Raw genomic sequence first — 19,766 nt, forward strand, 5'->3', positions numbered from 1 at the left:
CGAGGGGACAGGCACAGGCTCAGAGGTGAAGCAAGTGTAGTGTCACAATTTGCTTCCCTGGCCCAGGAGCACAACACCCAGCTCAATTATCAGCTCTTTGGCACACAGGGACCATCTTTTTGTCCTCAGTTTGTACAGCGCCTAGAAGAATGGGGTCCTGGTCCATCATGACTGGGGGTTGTAGTTGCTACCAGTACAAATAAATAGCAGCAGCCACTTCTGTAGAAGAGCCTACTTTCCCATCTCCCAACAACCTGTGCAGAGACCTCCTGGGTAAATTCTCCTGAGCCTGCTCATAGAGCATGCAGAGGAGGAATATGGAGACCTTCTTTTGTTTAAATATTTTAATGAGTAAATTTGAGTTTGATTTCTCAGAATATTATTATACATTAATTACAAATATTAAATAAAACTATCAAAACACAACAGGAAATTAACAAAAACTGCATTAAATTACAGATAACATTGATCCAAAATGAAGACAATTACTTAAAGTGAAGAAAAATAAAAAATTAAGTCTTCATATCTACATAATTACTAATTTGAAGAACATAGTAAGCACATTTATTTTCAATCAGGATTCCAAGGAGTTATGTGATATAATCACATGTAGCTATTTCTTAAAAACATACTTTATTTCTCACCTCGGCTGTCATTTTCAGTGTCCTTATAAGCACAGGTTGAAAGATAAAGCTGGTTTCCCCTATACATAGTGTTACATAGGCGAAGGCTATTATGTGGGGAAAAAATCAAATAATATGAATTATTTTAATGTATATAGTTGCTGAGAAAATTGTATATATTCAATGTATTTATGCAGAGATTTAAAAAATAATTTTTTTCTAAAAATTTTGAGATTATTTTGTAAAATAGTTTTGTTAATGTTAAATATATGCTTATATTGTTTCCTACTAATAACAACAAATATAACAACTGTCTAGTTTTCTAGTTTATTGTCTATAGCTATGGCATACTGACTTAAATCATTTTGCCTTTTAATAAGTAAGTATTCACAGTTAAGGCTGTGAAACATTTTAGCATCCTAAGTGAGGAGGAATGAAGTACTTTGGTAAGTATTGTAACAACTGGTCAGTCTTTTGGGGTAGAAATCTGTGAAGCACTTTACAATACAGTCGTGACAGGATTCTGTGAAGACAGTGTACAGCCCTCATGAAAGTCCATCATGCAGTGATCGATTAGGCCATCGAGCCCTTGCCAGTCCAGATTGTCTCTATGTTATTTTTCCCAATGTTTTGTGTCATCTACTTGTAAATGTCTCAAGTGATGGGTTTCCCACTACCACTGGGACATTGTTCCAAATGTAATTCAGTTCACTGTCAGGATACCTTTCCTAATATTCAGCCTGCATTCTCTCTTTAAGAAATATATTTTCACATTATTCCTAACAACTTTTGCCACTCTATATAATTCCCCTTTTGCCTCCTGGCACTGCACTTTTAAAATATTTGCACAATCATATCTCTCCCCCACTTCCTTTAATTACTTCTTAGATAAACTATAAATATTCAGCTGTTTTAATCTGGCCATTATGAGGTCACAAGATTGGCCAGTGCAGGGGGGGACTACTGGAGGGGTGTCATAGCATTCTTTCCCAGTTCTGGACCTTAGCGTCCAAAATATGGGTAACTAGCATGAGTTTCCCTAAGCTTAATTACCAGCTTAGGTTTGATATGCTGCCACCAATCAGGAATTTTCCAGGGCCTGATACCCTCTGGTCCCCCCAAAACCTTCCCTGGGGACCCCAAGAACCCAGATCCCTTGGGTTCTTAAAACAAGGAGAAATAAGCCATTCCCCCACCTCTCCCCCTGCCAGAATTTCCCTCCCTGGGCTATTCTGAGAGATACTGATCTAACCTCTTAAATCACCATACAGAGAAGCATCTCCCTTCCCTTCCACACAGAGGCAAACAGAGTCAAGGAAAACAGAGAGAGATTTTATCTCTCCCCCTCCCGTCTCCCCACCAGTCCTGGTGAGTTATCCCAATCCCCTGGGATAAAACAAGGGAAACAGAGAAAAAACAATCAGTCAGGTTCTCTAAAAAGAAATCTTTTAATAAAAGAAAGGAAAAAGTAAAAAATTATCTCTGTAACTTCAAGATGTCAATATACAGGGTCCTATAGCTTACAAATACCAGAAAGAGACTTTCCCCCCAGTACCAATACAAATCAAAATATTCCCAGCAACTACACATATAAAAGTTAACCAGACAGATCCACAAATGCAAATAGTGTAAAACAATTAAAAAGCCTAAACCACCTGGTTTTTACCTTCTATTTGAAAAGAAACTTAGAGAGCCTGTAGTAATGTCTGGTCTCTCTCAGACCCTCCGAGAGAAGAACAAAGAAGTCACACCCAAACTTCCCTCCACCCGAATTTAAAAGTATCTTGTCTTCTGATTGGTCGTCTGGTCAGGTGTCCAGTTTCCTGCTTGTAACCCTTTACAGATATAAGAGACATTAACCCTTAACACTCTGTTTATGACGGGGAGGAGGAGAGAGATGTCTGAATACTACTCCTGGGGGAATTCTGTGCCACTGCACATGTGCAGAATTCATGGCCGCTGCAGATTTCTTTGCTTCCTCACAGAAAAATGACTTCCGATGGGGAAGCAAAGGGAAGCTGGAAACGTGGTTATGCACCCCATCCCCATCACTGCAGAAGGTCAGTTTGGGCACCCAGAGCAGCCAGTAGAGACATAAATCACCACCGGGGGTGGGGGGAACTGGGCAGTTGTGCATGTGAAAGAGAGGGAGACATTTTGTCCTTCTCTCTTGCTATTGTGGCACACTCGGCATGGAGGCGTAGGGCTTTGGGATGTTTCTGAAGAGGTAGGCATGGGGCAGGCTTTGTTTCCTCATGCAGAGCAGAATGTAGCAGCCTGCCTGCTTAGTGAATTGTTCCCATTGGTCTTAGTGAATTTCCTTAGGAGTATAAAACTGCCAGAGTAGTGTAAAGGAGCCTTATTGTAAAGGACAGTATGGCCTTACAAATGCTTATGGTGCTTTAGTGATTTGAACTGGTCTAAAATTTTAGATTGAAAACATTTCCTATTAAAATGTGCTCCATGAACTGTTTGCTACTGACCTTTTTGGAGATGGTCAGTAGCCAGTATAAATTGTGAGTTTGAGTCCTCAGTCCTCACTTGCTCTTCAGTTACCTATGATGTAACACTGAGCATATGGCTGCATATATTTGTTGACTAATAAATAGAAGTAAAGACTCAGTACTAGCTACATTACTTTTAGACAGAGAGGGTTTGGTGATTTCCTCCAGTGCTCCCCATCCATTATATTGTGGTTTAAATAAATTACCAAAATAATTGAAACTAACTTGATACTACGTTATTTTGACAAAAAATGAAGAATTTTAAAATATTGTGCGCAGAATTTTGGTGCAAAATTTTTTTTTTTTGGCACAGAATTGCCCCAGGAGTAAAGTACCTATTATAGGACTAGGGAAAAACATTAGGCCTAAGCCCACCCATATCTAAGGCCAGGGGTAGGGTGAGTAGATGAGGGCTACAGCTGATTCTGGAGGACAACAAATGAGAAACTAGGGATGGGAGTGAAGGTTTTCGGGCAAAAAACAATTGACCAGAAGAGGAAACTGAGCAGAGAGCCCCTTACAGTGCCCACTGATCCCCAAAGCCATGTATGGATGTGAGTCCCTACTGGCCAATCACATTAGCCCCTAATAGTTAAAGAGAAAAAAGTAAGTGTATACCTCTAACCATCCCCTGGATCCATTTCATTTGTTCCTTTTCTGTTCTCCCTCCAGTAAATCTATCATTCTGGGAATAAAGCACCCACAAATGAATGTAATAGCAGAGCTCTATGGAGAAAGACTATCTGCCCCATAATATAATGCTAACGAGGCATCCAGCACGAACATTTAGTGATCTTTTTGCTGCTGTGTCATAATGCAAATTAATATCTAATTTTCTGTCTTCTAACACTCCTATGTCGCTTTCAGCATTATTGGTTTATAGGATTCTCCCTGCTGCTAAGTAAATGTGTTTTGGATTATTTCCCTTGATTTAATATTAATTTGCATTTTTGCAAAATGAATTTTACTTTGTCATTTTCTACCTACATTTTTAATTTCACAGGGTGTGTCTACACTGCAATAAAACACCTGTGACTGGCCTGTGTCAGCTGACTTGGGCTCAAGAGGGCTTGGGCTATGAAATTGCAGTGTAGACATCTGGGCTCAGGCTGGTGGCGAGGCTCTGGGATCTTATGATAGGTGTGGTTCCCAGAGCCCAGGCTCCAGCCAGAGCCCGGAAAACTACCAGCAATTTTATAGCCCCACATCCAAAGCCTTGCAAGCCCAAGTCAGCTCACATGGGCTAGCCAGTGGTGCTTTATTGCGGTGTAGACATAATGTTAGGGTATTTTTGTACTTTTTTCTCTGTCCTCACTAGGATTTGCACCTCCCAATTTAGTATCATTTGTGGATTTCCTTAACATACTGTTTACTCCTCTCTCAGATGATTAATAAAAATGTATTATAAGACTTGGTTTGACATAGATCTCAGCGATTCCCTCCCAGAGAAATCTTCCAACCTAATACACTCAGACCCTGGAAAGCAAAAGGATTATACTCTGAGTATCTAGCCCACTCCAGTTACTCCATACTCTTCATGGCTATGCAACTCAGTTTAATTGTCCAGATGAAGACCTTCAGAGGGAGGCCTCCACTTATTTTGATCACCAGCAGCAGAGAGTTCCATAGGTTCCAGCAGCTGTTGTGTCAATGTAGAATGTAGCTGTTGCAGTGTGGCCTGCGATGAAAGGCAGTTCCTGAGATAGCTAATCTCTAGTCCATTTAGGACTATAAAGATTTGGATCAGGATCTAGGGCAGGACATAATATGATCTCAACGCTTTTGCATAGAGGGCATTGCAGAAGTCTAATCTGGGGGTGAAGAAAGCATAGGTTACTTTTGTTGGTCTTTCAGTAGGAAAGAGCATAGTCTTCTAGCTAGCCTGAGATAGAAAATGGCATTTGATGACACTGCTCTTATTTGGACATCTAGGAGCAGCAGTGATTCGAAGAGGATCCAGAGATCACATGCCACACCTTGCAACTGGAATGCAAAAACCCTCAGGAGGAGGTCACATCATAGCTTCAAGCAACTTCCTCAAAGTGCTTTCTTCTTCCAGTCAGCACCATAGCATTCTTTTTCCAGTTGAACTTGAGTCAGCTGCTTTTCATCCATGCATTTATATCTCCCAAACACTGGGACACCTATTTCCCTGTTTTCATTAGATGTGAAAGAAATGTAAAGTTGAATGTCGCCAGCACATTGCTGACATCAAAGCCTGTTACTTCTCATAAACTCACTAATCGTATAAGACATGTACAATAAACCAGACGTGGGACAGGACTGAGCTGTATGGAAATCCACATGCAAGAAGAACTGCCCATTGCACTCCTTGGAAATCTGTCTGAAAAGGAATGAATTCTATGCAATTCCACGCAACTCTGTCAGGTCTCCTGGATGTGTCAGCAGCAGAGCTTATCATTGGTTGTGTCAAAGGCTCCTCTGATATATATAAAAATATCATCATGGATTTTATTTAGGTGACCATGGAGAGTTTGTCCAATGTTCCATCTCTGCATTATATCCCTGTGTGAAGCCTGAATGTAAGGAGTCTGGTGTACTGGAAAATGTCAGCTGCACCTGAAGTCTTTTCAGAACCAACTTATTGATTACCTTTGTCCAAGAAAGAAATATTGTGGCCAGGGCAGCAGATGGCATTGTCATTTGCCTAGATTCTTGAGGAAGACTGAATTAAATGTGCTCCTTTTTGGTCGCAAATGAGTGGGCCTATTTGTGGATGGAAGCCAGAATCAGACCTTTGGACGCTTTGTCCTTTGGTCACTGTTCCTCTGTCCCGTCCAGTCTTCACTCATGTCCTGATAGTTCTAGTCTTTCTTTCCAGCACTTCCTCATTCCCTGTGCTGCTCTCTCCAGGCATATGTCTTTGGGTATAACACATTTCATTGCCATTCTGCTTGGCACAGCAGAGACTTTTGATTATTATATAAACTGCATTTATACTAAGGAGAGCCTACTTAGCAGGATTAAAAGTGCTGAACATTGTACCTAGTTACTATAACTGTTATAAGAGGAAGTACCAATTTTCTCACCTGTAAGAGTATTCCTACATTTATTTGAGCTTCTTTCCACATCCATATCATCATTCCAGGTAGTAATAGATGGATTGATGAAAGTGTATATCTGTCTTACTATATGCAGAAAGGTAAGCATGTCATGGGAATAGATGCCAAGACAAACTCATAAATGTATAAGAATTTCCATTAGCATTCAGATGAGCTCAATGAAAGAAATACTTTGCTATTACCAATGCCCTGGAAAGAATTTTCTTTTTCCAAGCAGGAACTCTGCAGTTAATGGAAGTGCTTGGGAATTCTATCATGCTATAAACTGAGAGACAGAACACAACCACCTTGGAGTTCACTTGCTTTGGATCTTAGGCCTGGTCTATACCAAAATTTAGGCCAACCTCACTACGTCATTCAGGGCTGTAAAAAATTTCACATCCTGTGCAATGTAGTTAGGTTGACCTAACCCCCACTCTAGACACAGCTAGATCAAAGATAGAATTTGAGGGGGTGGATTTACTGCAGTGACAGAAAAAACCCTTCTCTTGTAGTAAGAGTCTACACTACAGCAGTGTAGCTGCAGCTGCGCAGCTGTAATGTTCCTAGTTTAGACTTACCCTTATTCTTGAGCTCTTAATTTCTGCTGATGCTACACATAGTTCCTGCACATACATGAATGAAATTCAGGTTTCAGGAGACAGACAATTAACCCCCCCACACACAAAACCACAACCTACACCATGGGAATTTCTCAGTGGCTGGATCTGCTAGCGGTACAAGCAGCTTCATTCCATCTAGGGAATTTAGAGCATAGTGTTGCATTCTAGCAGTACAAAATAACCTCATTGTCATTCAGTCACTCATGATCCATGAAGGGGTTTTCTAATTTGAATTAAAATTGAGTTGGTAGAATATTCCAAAACTAACATTTTAGGATGCAGGACAGACCATTCCACAGTGAGGACCATTGGGACTATCAAAAAGTATTAATAACAATTTCATACACAAAAACCATGAAAGATCCTTGAAACTTTGGGCTGCCTGAGTTTGAGCTTCTGCTAACTGAGTCTGGAAGTCTTTCTAAAATATGTTTTAGTTCAACCCCAAATAATTGTTGGACTAGATGCAGGAGTTACTGGGTAATATTCAAATATATTTGTTAGGCAAGAGGTCAGACTAGATTATCACAATGGTCCTGTCTAGCCTTAAAAATCTATGAATCACCAAAATCAGAAAGCTTTATTTTTTGTCAGTCATTTTCTATGTGAGTTCCTCTTGAAATATTTATTGTTAATGTAAACAAATGTAATACAAAATTGGGGCATCAAATCTGTAATCAGGTCCATGCAAGCAGATTCCTATTCATTTCAATGGCTTCTATTTGGACACAGGGGCCCCTCCTCATATACCTAATTACAGGATCAGGATTTTGGGCCTGATTCAAAGCACACAGAGAACAACGAGAGTCTTTCCATTTACTCAGCAGGGTTTGGATCAGGTGCCTAGGCAGGAAAAGACATGCGGTACTACCATAATATGACACACAAACATATTCACAGCATTTTGTGAGTGTATCATTGATAAAATCTAGTGCAACATATTGTAACTCAAAATAGTCTTCCAAATATATTTGTAGTATGGTATAACTTAACCATATAATCATCACCATTTTGGTTTGGCTTGGGTTCTAAATCATGTTTTTCAACTGAATTGCTTGTGTCTATGGGGAAGAATCTGAGAGAACAGAACACCATTGGACAGAGCAGAATAGAAATCTGGCTCCTATTGAAGTCAATGGCAAAACTCCCACTGACTTCAGTGGGATCAAGATGTCACCACATAGATGCAAACATGACACAAAATACAGGAGTAGATGTTTAATGTTACTATTTTAAAAGATAGAGTGAATATAAATCATCATCATGGCAAATCCCAAAGATCGAGTGCCACCCAGATCAAGTGTGAACGTAAAGAACAAGTAGAAATTGCATTTTGAGGTGCATTCCAGGACTGGGCTAGGCCAAGTCGAAAAATAGCACATGCAAACCGTTACCTTAAACACTCCATGAATACCTTTCAAAGTAGTCTCTTTAAAAATAAGACACACTACTTTGCATATCATTTCTTCTTGATTAAATAGAAAGCCATAATAAATAGCAGTAGTAGCAATATCACTGAAAAATTAAACTCTTCATACATTTTGCCCAGAACAAGAGCTAAAAATCTCATTTAGCACCTAAAGTGAGGCAAACAGCTGTTGCACGGATACAATGAGATTTGTTTATATGCAGTGTCTACAAATAAAGAGGCACAGCTAATGGTGCTGAGAGAATCTTAACTCAAAGTTTCCTCACCTTTCAAAATGTAAGTAAAAACTTTAACATTAATTCAGAATTAAAACATAGCTTCTCTGTTTAGTTAGGGGGCCTCAGATTTAGACACTTTTTAATTTTTTGGCATTTGATTAGTTTGCAACTTGTTTTTATGCGCATGAAAGCTAGATTTTTCCTCAATAATTAGTGCATTTGCACAGAAAAAGTCTAGAAAAGCATTTGTTACATAAAAATATTCAAATTATGTCTCACTTTTTTTTGGCGCCTTATTTTGTTTTCATGTGTCATCATTTTTTTATTTTAATTATGGCTAGGGGCCTCAAAAGCTGGAAGTGGACCAGACCTGTCTGGACCTCAAGAAGGCCTGATATAGCCACAGGTGGTGGCATGGGCTAACTGCCTGGGTACGTATCTAGGGTCTTGGATGGGATTGTTCTCAGGGGCTAACCCAAGCCCCCACCCACTGTGGCTACACTGCTAGTTTTAGCATGCCAGCTCGATCAAAATTAGCATGTGTACCTCCATCTGAGCTGGGAATTACACCTCCAGTAGACATATCTTTAAACTTGTTTTACAGTGCTATAAGTTCTGTCGACTTCAGTGGAGATATTCCTAATTTACAATAGTCTTTATCACTAATAAATCTTCATCACTAATAAGTGATAGGAGAATTAGGCTTTAAGATATCAAATGCTAATAGCCTACTACGCTTGCACAACTATTCTAAGAGAATGTCAATATAACAGTTACCAGCAAAACCCAACAGGGTTTAGGGTGGCCTACATTCAACAATTCCAGTCTCTGATTCTAGCATATTTTATCCACTTTCTAAGTGGGATAAGAACAAACAAGTAAGCAAGGAGGTCTGTAGTTCATGCCTCTGACATAAGGGCTATGCACTCTTTAAGTCTTACTCTGGCTTGTTTTACATCTCCTGTTTTCTTTTTGTACAGGCAGAGGGTAGGGGCTGGAAGATGAACAGAGTGGCAAGACAGCTTTGTGATCACTAGGTAGTACTCATTCAGGAGACAAAGAATTAATAAAACAACTTCCTATTTAAAGATTGTTTTGTTCAAGTGCAGAACTAGTAAATTGGTTTCCCTAAGGAGGAGTCTTAGAGATGCATCATTTGCCCTGCACTGTAGTCAGAATGACTGCAGTAGTTCTGTCCCTGAAAGATCTCATTGACACATACTGCTAAGGTAGTGGCTTGCTTTGGTATTCTGGGTTCTGCTGCAGAGATGCGTTGAGCCAATTGACAGGCTCATAATCAACAACTGTGAAGATATGACAATATTGAAAGAGGAGCTTATTCCAGCTAAAGCAGGCAGAGAGGCAGAAAAATATTATTTCATAAAGGAAGAAAGCCTGACATTGGCTCTGGTTTCATTTGTAACAGTCTCCAGCAGAGTCATAAAGGATCATAAGACTATCATAGACTCCAGTGAAAACCAAACACACTGTCAAGCCAAAAGTTAAACACACATCTACAACACAGCACTGTGCAGAGATGCAAGTAAGAGGCGTTGGCTCCAGAACTTTGGGGTCATGCATAAACCTTCAAGGAACTTGCATCTCTCTCACTTAGAGTAGTAGGGTAATGTTGGTGAAAACATTTGTTGCTATTCTTTATTATGTTATTAATAGGGAATATAATAAGGTATGTGCCTTGCGTCAGGGTTACTGTTTCCCAAATGAAATTCTTACTGTTAGGAATTGCTCCCATATGGTTAGTGTTCTTTGCTATACAGTGCCACAAAGCTATAATAATACTAATACTAATAATAATATAATATAAAAATGTTGTGGAGTTTCATAAAAGACGGTTACTCACCTTTGTAACTGTTGTTCTTCGAGATGTGTTGCTCACATCCATTCCAGTTAGGTGTGCGCGCCGCGCGTGCACGTTCGTCGGAAACTTTTTACCCTAGCAACTCCAGTGGGCCGGCAGGTCGCCCCCTGGAGTGGCGCCGCCATGGCGCCCAATATATATCCCTGCCGGCCCGCCCGCTCCTCAGTTCCTTCTTGCCGGCGACTCCGACAGTGGGGAAGGAGGGCGGGTGTGGAATGGATGTGAGCAACACATCTCGAAGAACAACAGTTACAAAGGTGAGTAACCGTCTTTTCTTCTTCGAGTGATTGCTCACATCCATTCCAGTTAGGTGAATCCCAAGCCATACCTAGGCGGTGGGGTCGGAGTGAGAAGTCGCGGCATGGAGCACTGCAGTTCCGAAGGCCGCATCCTCTCTTGACTGCTGGACCAGGGCGTAGTGGGAAGCAAAGGTGTGGACCGATGACCAGGTCGCTGCCCGACAGATTTCCTGGATGGGCACACGGGCGAGGAAAGCCAGCGACGACGCCTGCGCCCTGGTAGAATGCGCAGTCACACGGCCCGTAGGGACATGGGCCAAGACATAACAGGTCCTGATGCAGGACGTTACCCAAGAGGATAACCTCTGGGAGGAAATAGGAAGCCCTTTCATGCGTTCCGCTACCGCCACGAAAAGCTGGGGGGATTTGCGGAAGGGCTTGGTCCTCTCCACGTAGAACGCGAGAGCCCTACGGACATCAAGCGAGTGGAGCTGCTGCTCCCTGCCTGAGGAGTGAGGTTTCGGGAAAAAAACCGGGAGGAATATCTCTTGGTTGACGTGGAAGGCTGAGACCACCTTGGGGAGAAAGGCAGGGTGTGGTCTCAGCTGCACCTTATCTTTGTGGAAGACCGTATATGGGGGGTCTACCACAAGAGCCCGGAGTTCCGACACCCGTCTAGCTGAGGTGATAGCTACTAGAAAGGCAGTCTTCCAAGATAGGTAAAGCAGGGAGCAAGTAGCTAACGGCTCAAAGGGGGGTCCCATGAGCCGGGACAACACCAGGTTAAGATCCCAGGTTGGAGCAGGGGGACGGACGTTAGGGTATAAACGTTCCAGCCCCTTAAGGAATCTAGACACCGTTGGGTGAGAAAAAACCGAGCGACCATCCGCACCCGGGTGAAAGGTGGAGATAGCTGCCAGGTGGACTCGCAACGACGATATGGCCAGACCTTGCTGTTTGAGGGACCAAACGTAGTCTAGGATGTCGGCCACCGAAACTTCCATAGGGCGGAGATTTCTCTCCACGCACCAACAGGAGAAACGCTTCCACTTGGCCGAATATGTCGCTCTCGTGGACGGCTTCCTGCTGCCCAAGAGCACCTCCCTCACCGGCGTGGAGCAGCGCAGCTCGGAGCCAGTCAGCCACGCAGGAGCCACGCCGCTAGGTGCAGAGACTGCAGGTCCGGGTGACAGAGGGTCCCGTGCTCCTGGGTAATCAGGTCCGGATGAAGGGGCAGGGGAACTGGGTCGGCTATGGTCAGGTCCAGCAGCATGGGGTACCAGTGCTGTCTGGGCCATGCCGGGGCTACCATGATCACGTGAGCCCTGTCCCTGCGCACCTTCAGAAGGACCCTGTGGACCAGAGGGAACGGGGGAAACGCATAGTACAGGTGGGTCGACCACTGAATAAGGAAGGCATCCGCTATCGACCCGGGCTCCCTGCCCTGAAAGGAGCAGAACGCTTGGCACTTCCTGTTCCCCTTGGACGCGAAGAGGTCCACCCGGGGATAACCCCACCTCCGGAAGATGGAGAGGGCGACGTCCGGGCGAAGGGACCACTCGTGCGACAGGAAGGATCTGCTCAATCGATCCGCCAGCGTGTTCCGTACTCCGGGGAGGAAGGAAGCCATGAGGTGAATGGAGTGGGCTACACAAAAGTCCCAGAGTCGCATCGCCTCGTGGCACAGGGAGGAGGATCTGGTGCCTCCTTGCTTGTTGATATAATACATGGTCGTCGTGTTGTCGGTGAACACCGCGACACAGCGACCCTGAAGCTGATGACAGAATGTTTGACAAGCAAGGCGGACCGCTCTCAACTCCCGCATGTTGATGTGTAACCCCACCTCCTCCTGGGACCACAGGCCCTGCGTCCTCAGGGTCCCTAGGTGGGCCCCCCAGCCTAGATCCGAGGCATCCGTTGTTAGGGACACCGAGGGCTGAGGTGGGTGGAAAGGGAGACCCGCACATAACACGGACTGGTCTAGCCACCAGCCGAGAGAATCTAACACCCTCTGGGGGATTGTGATTAACATGTCTAGCGGCTGTCTTGATGGCCTGTAATGATTGATGAGCCACAACTGGAGGGGCCTCATGCGGAGCCGAGCGTAACCGGTCACAAAGGTGCAAGCCGCCATGTGGCCTAACAGGGTTAGACATGTCCGCACTGACGTCAAGGGGGCTGTCCGCAGTCGTTGAACGATCGCCGACAAGGCCTGGAACCGCTGCAATGGCAGCAAGGCCCTGCCCACAGTGGCGTCCAGGACGGCCCCGATGAATTCCACCCTCTGTGTGGGAATCAGGGTGGACTTGTCCGTGTTTATCAAGAGGCCCAGAGTGGCGAACATGCCGGTGATCACGCGGACATGGCTGCAGACTTGTTGTTCCGACGTGCCCCGAATCAACCAATCGTCCAGATAAGGAAACACGTGGATACGATTGCGCCGAAGATGCGCCACAACAACTGCCATGCATTTTGTAAACACCCTCGGGGCCGTGGACAGGCCAAATGGGAGGACTGCAAATTGATAATGAAGGGGGCCCACCACGAAGCGGAGGAAACATCTGTGGTGTGGCCAAATGGCAATGTGAAAATACGCGTCCTGCATGTCGAGGGCGGCGTACCAGTCTCCCGGATCCAGGGATGGGATAATGGTCCCCAGGGATACCATGCGGAACTTCAACTTCACCAGGTATTTGTTGAGCTCTCGCAGGTCGAGGATAGGCCTGAGGCCCCCCTTGGCCTTGGGGATCAGAAAGTAGCGGGAATAAAACCCCTTGCCTTTCTCGTTTTCCGGAACCGCCTCTATAGCTCCTTTGCTGAGGAGCGTCTGCACCTCCTGTCGAAGGAATTGCTCGTGAGAGGGGTCCCTGAAGAGGGACGAGGAAGGGGGGCGGGAAGGAGGAAATGAAACAAACTGCAGGTGGTATCCCGTCTGCACCGTGCTTAAGACCCAGCGGTCCGATGTTATTTGGGACCACGCCGGGAGGAAAAACGAAAGGCGGTTGGAAAACGGGGGGGAAGGATCCATGGGGGAAACTGTTACTGCGCCCTCGGGTGCACCTTCAAAATGAAGGCTTAGGTCCAGGCGGGGGCTTAGAGGAGCCTTGGTTCTGCCCCCCTTGGTTCCCCGAATGCCTGCGCCTTCCATTCCTGCCGCGGCGCCTGTTAAGGTCCTGCCGCTGGCGGAATTGGGAATACGGCCTGCGCTGTTGTTGTTGCTGTGGCCGGAAGGGTCTGCGTTGCGTCCCCGGTGTGTGCATCCCGAGGGACCGCATAATGACTCGGTTATCTTTCAGACTCTTGAGTCTGGGGTCTGTCTTTTCAGAGAACAGGCCCTGGCCTTCGAAAGGGAGGTCCTGTATGGTATGCTGGAGCTCCGGCGGAAGGCCAGAAACCTGCAGCCAGGAGATGCGACGCATTGTTACTCCCGACGCGAGGGTACGGGCAGCCGAGTCTGCAGCGTCCAAGGAGGCTTGCAAGGACGTGCGTGCAACCTTCTTGCCTTCATCCAAGATGGCTGCAAACTCTTGGCGAGCGTCTTGTGGCAGCAGCTCCTTGAATTTGTCTGCTGCCACCCAGGAGTTGAAAGCGTATCTGCTCAGCAGGGCTTGCTGGTTGGAGACCCTGAGCTGCAGCGCCCCAGCCGAGTACACCTTACGGCCGAGGAGGTCCATCCGCCGGGCCTCTCTGGATTTGGGGGCTGGAGCCTCCTGCCCATGACACTCTTTATCGTTCACTGATTGAACCACCAGGGAACACGGTGTCGGGTGCACATGGAGGTACTCATAGCCTTTGGAAGGGGCCATGTACTTCCTCTTGACGCCCTTCGCAGTAGGAGGGATGGAGGCCGGAGACTGCCAGATGGTGTTGGCGTTGGCCTGGATGGTTCTTATGAAGGGTAGGGCGACCCTGGTGGGAGCATCTGCTGAGAGGATGGTGACGATTGGATCCTCTATTTCCGAGACCTCCTCGGCTTGCAGACTCAGATTTTGAGCTACTCGCCTGAGGAGGTCTTGGTGCGCCCTGAGATCCAGCGGGGGGGGGCTGTTGGAGGAGGTACCAGCCACCGCTTCATCCGGGGAGGAGGATGAGGAGACCCCCGGCAAGAGAGTGTCTAACGGCGGGTCTCCTTCGGCCCTCGCTTCTGCCTCAGGAGCCAAAGCGGAGTCTTGTTGCTTGGACCCTTCCTCCTCATCCGGGGAGGGAGGGGGGCGAGATAATGAGGCTTCTGGTGCTCTGCGCTCCGCCGTCGCCGGCCTAGCAGGGAGCTGTTGGGGGCCCTGGGCCTGATGGTATGCCCAGGGTGTCCAGAATCCCCATTGCTGCGGGCCTTGGTCTTGTTGTGGCGGATCGCTAAACAGCGCCGCCTGCCGGTCGGTGCCCAGCGCATACCCACTGTCCGTTTGGGAAGATACGGACGGCTGTTTAGAGGGCCATGGCGGGGCTGACCCTGGATGGTAAGGGTCTGCGCGGGTCGGCACGGACGAACGTCTCGGTGCCGGGGACCGGTGCCGGGAGTCATATCGGTGCCGGGATCGGGACTGGGACCGGGTTCTGTCACGGTGCCGGGATCTGGACCGGTACCGGGCGCCGCTTCGGTGCCGGGATCGGGACCTGCCACCAGCTCGGTGCCGGGAGGTCGACCGGTGCGGCGAGTAACGCCGGGACTGGCTCCTGGAGTCGCGGTGCCGGTATCGGCGGCTGGAGTCCGACCGCGATCGTCTTGATGTCGACCGGCGCCGCGAGTGCGACCGGTACCGCCGAGGGGTGCGGTGCCGGGACTGCGAGCGGCGGCGGGATCTGGAGCGACCGTGGCGTCGGGACCTGGATCGTGAGCGTGAGTCCCGAGACGGTGCCGACATCATGGGCTTGCCTCTGGACACGACCCGCACCGGAGGTACCGGGGGAGGCAGCTGAGTGGGCTCAGTCAGAGCTATGAGGTCCCGAGCCGAGGCGAAGGTCTCTGGTGTGGATGGGACCACTATCTCAACCCCAGATCTTATGGGGGAGCTTGGCGGCACCGGACTCGACGGACCCGCCGGGCCCGGAGTCGACGGTGCCGCGGCCGATACTGAGGCCGGGCGCTCCAGTCGGGTCTGCCTGGCCGGAGTAGCAGATTTCGACGGCCTCGGCTCTGTCCCCGGTGCCGGAGAAGGTCGGTGCCGGGGAGTCTTTTCGGTGCCGGCGCGATCCGGTGCCGGCGCCGAGATCACGGCCTGCGAAGCCGCCGGGTCAAGTGCCGCCTCCATAAGGAGAGTTCAGAGTCTTTGATCCCTCTCCTTCTTTGTTCTTGGCTTAAAAGCCTTGCAGATGCGGCACTTGTCCGATCTGTGCGATTCCCCCAGGCACTTCAGGCACGCGTCGTGGGGGTCGCTGGTGGGCATAGGCTTCTTGCAGGCCGCACACTGCTTGAAGCCCGGCGAACCAGGCATGAGCCCGGTGCCGGGTGCCGGGAAGGGCTAAGCCCCCGGCGAAGAACTATTTACAACTTACTTAACTTAACTACTATTATCTACACTTAACAATCTAATTAACAACTATAATAGTACTAGAGATAATCGAGAGATAACGAGGAGAGCTAGGGACGTGGAGGACAGCTATGCCGCGCTCCACAGTTCCAACGACCGACACGGCGGTAAGAAGGAACTGAGGAGCGGGCGGGCCGGCAGGGATATATATTGGGCGCCATGGCGGCGCCACTCCAGGGGGCGACCTGCCGGCCCACTGGAGTTGCTAGGGTAAAAAGTTTCCGACGAACGTGCACGCGCGGCGCGCACACCTAACTGGAATGGATGTGAGCAATCACTCGAAGAAGAACTACTGGTTTTGTTGTCTATAGAGAAACTCGTGGTAAATGCCTTAGTCCCACTGCCCCAGGATCAGGGAGTAGATGCAGTGCTTTCCTTAGGCTTTCCCACCATTTGACTAGCCCTTAATTAACTGTAAGAATGAACGAATCATATTTTCTCTAGCCTCTACAAGATACTTGTTTCTGCAATTTTCATGAGCATTGATGAGTGGCAAGGGATGAATAAAAATATCAGGTATGTCAAATCTCTCTTTGCAAATTGGCTTAGCCTTTATAACAACACACTGTTAAACTCATGATGTCCATCACTACCATTAAATCCTGGTAGACTTTTTGAATGGGCTGAATAGTAGTACTTGATATGCCAGGAGGTGACAATTTATTTTACTGATTTCACATTATGTACAGAATGTACCCATACTCTTTTTGGAAGACTTGCTTAAATTGATACATCCTCTTATAGGTTGAAAAAATCACTCCATATGCTTAGAGTATGAGTTAAGAAGGAGAAATTCACAAGCTAGGGCAAGAGTGATGAGGCTGCAGTACAATCTCATCCCATCCCTCCAAGATGCAATTACTGTAGACTTGAATAGCAGCTGCAGCCCCTCTGTGCCATGTGCATAGGGTACTGGAGCTACTGAATCCATGTAAATATCAGTCTGTACTCCCCACCAAGCCCATCCCCAGATCACCCCATTGTGCTCCTTCATATTAGCGTATGTATAGACTCTTCTTACAGCATGCAGAAGGTGTGCAGCCACACCTGTGTCACGCAGTAGACAGACACCGCTTGCAGCTCCTTCACCAGGACTTATATGTTGTGCCTGGGATTGGCATTCTGCTCCAATGATAAATTGCACCCACAAAAAGGGTACCATTAGTTGGGCAGAGAGGGTGTCCGCAATATGATGTCAACACTATTGCTTTGATTCTAGTGGATGCATTTATACTGGCATTTAGGAACCATTGTTTTCATAATCAACATCAATTTTTCTAGTCTCTTCCCACGAGGTCACTCATAGATCAAATTCACCCAAATACCTTCAATAGTAGGAGAAGAAGCCTAACAGCTTGCAAAGTCCCGCTCTGGTGTTTGGTGGTTTTGCTGCAAGAGCATGAACACCAAATGTGTCAGCTGAATCCACCATTTATCTTTCAACACATACCACCATTCCCAAGTAATGTGTATCTATCTGAAAGAGTTCACTTTTAGAAGCTTTCAGCTTAATTCCAAGCTTCTTAACTGTTTTAATACTCTACTTACATTCCTCAAATGTTCTTCAATAGTGCCACTTTACACAAGAACATTGTCTAAGTAGGGAATACTCATCATCCAGGTAGGGAATACACATCTCTTCCCTAAATTCTGCAAGGCACTTTGCATGCACTGCTGGAAGGCAGCAAGTGCATTTGTTAATGTAATGAAGGCTGTGTGAAGTGACAGCTTTCTTCAGCAACAAAACCTGGATGGAAGGTCCTCCCTTGATCTAAGACAGAGAACCAAGATTTATCACCTAATCCATTCAAAACATCTTGGATTTGAGGGATGGGTTGTCTGTCTGGTATTTATAGTAAGGAATGGTATTAAATTTTGATAGTCGACTGAAACTGCCATTTCTTTTCTGGACACACATTACTGGTGATTAATAGGATGACTTTGATTTTGTGATGCATCCCCTGTTCAGGAGATCTTGCAGATATTCCTTTACCTCTTTATATAATGGATGAGGCACTGAGATGTAAATCTTCTGTACAGGCTGCTGGTCATGTAACTTGCTATGCATCTGCAGAGTAGGGATCTTTCCCAGGTGTCCATCACCTCTGGAGAAAACTTTGGACTCCTCTTTCAGTATCTGCTGGGCCATCTTCCTTTGCATCTTTGATCAACTGCTTAGGTTGTTCAGAAAGAGCTCGATTTTCACCTCCTCTTAGAAGTTGTTCTCTTTGTTGGCTCAGTCTTTGATTCATGATATCACATCTCTGCCTTTTAACATTGATGCTACCAGTGAGGATTTTATCTGTGGAATGTTCTCTGGAATTTCAGATTTAATCGGCTGTAAATTTCCCAGCACAATCTGTCCTTTCAAAATGATGTCATGTTTTAATAGGTTACTCCCAGGGATATTTATCCAGCAAGATGATCCTTTGGGTATTTTGACTAATTTTTTTTTTTATGTCCAAATCCTCAGAACACTGAACAGCAGCATCTAGCTCAAATATTGCCATTAAACTTTCAGAATCGAGGCCTGCATGAGCCCAACATGTTACACTAGTGGTTTTTCCTTCAGGAATAATTACATTCCTTCTCCCTACTTTAAATACACAGTTCGTCTGAATTGTTGTTTCTGATGATGTTCTATTCGAGGGGCCGGTGCCTCATCAAGTAAATTGCAGTGGTGGTATTTGACTATCTCCTCAGTAACAGTGTAGCTAATGATCAAGTTCTCTAATTTGTGTGAACAGACCAGCACAGGAAAAGTCAAGATTTCATCATCTTTGCTTAATTGGAATTGGACTTAAAACCACCCTTTGTAAGGGATTTGGCAGCTTTAAGATCAAGCCCATCTTCTATTTCCAATAACTCTTCAAGCTTTCTAAGGCCTGTCCCTGGGAGATTATCTTCCACCCACTGATTTAAGACCATACACACCAATGTTCCAGTGTCCCATCAATCCTGAGTGTTTACTTTATTGAGGAAACACCATGTTTGCCATACATCTCTTTCCAACTAAATTAGCTACTCTGGTTTGCTGCTTGGGTATTAGATGGAAAATGAAGGCCTCTACTGGTAAATCAGATGCAGTATCAGTTTGGCCTCTGCTCTCTTATGATTGTCCTGCATAACACCCTGAGTGGTAGTGGTCTTTCCTGCCACATCTGAAACAGTGATTACAAGTATTGCCTCTGCCAGATTGCCTGCAGCTAGCACATCCTGTCTGCATGCTTGTTCATACCATTATCAGTTCCTTTGTCATGCACCTGGACAGCTTGCTCATATATTAATTTGGGTTTTCACACCTTTGATTTAATCAATTCTAGCCTATAGTTCCCATATCCCATTCATCAGTTTTCTCTTGGGAGGAGGTGCTGCTTTATCCTGTGACCTGTGCTCTGTGTAGGGTGATTGCACAGACCTACAAGTTACTGCCTTAGTACATGCTCTATTCCCCAACTTCTGTTGTTTCTCTACCTCTTCACCTACAGCAGTGTGCAGCTTCTCAAAGTCTCATCTGCAACCTAATTATCTTTTTAAGTAAGGTTGCATTACAGTCCGAATGTTGTCATTCTGCAGGCCTGTCAGGCCTGAATGGAGGAACATGTTTTGTACAAGGACAGGGTCATATCTTGTGTCAGAGTCAGCTTCTTGTGAGGCAAAC

Source organism: Gopherus flavomarginatus, chromosome 10 (assembly GCF_025201925.1).
Source record: "Gopherus flavomarginatus isolate rGopFla2 chromosome 10, rGopFla2.mat.asm, whole genome shotgun sequence".
Taxonomy (NCBI): Eukaryota; Metazoa; Chordata; order Testudines; family Testudinidae; genus Gopherus; species Gopherus flavomarginatus.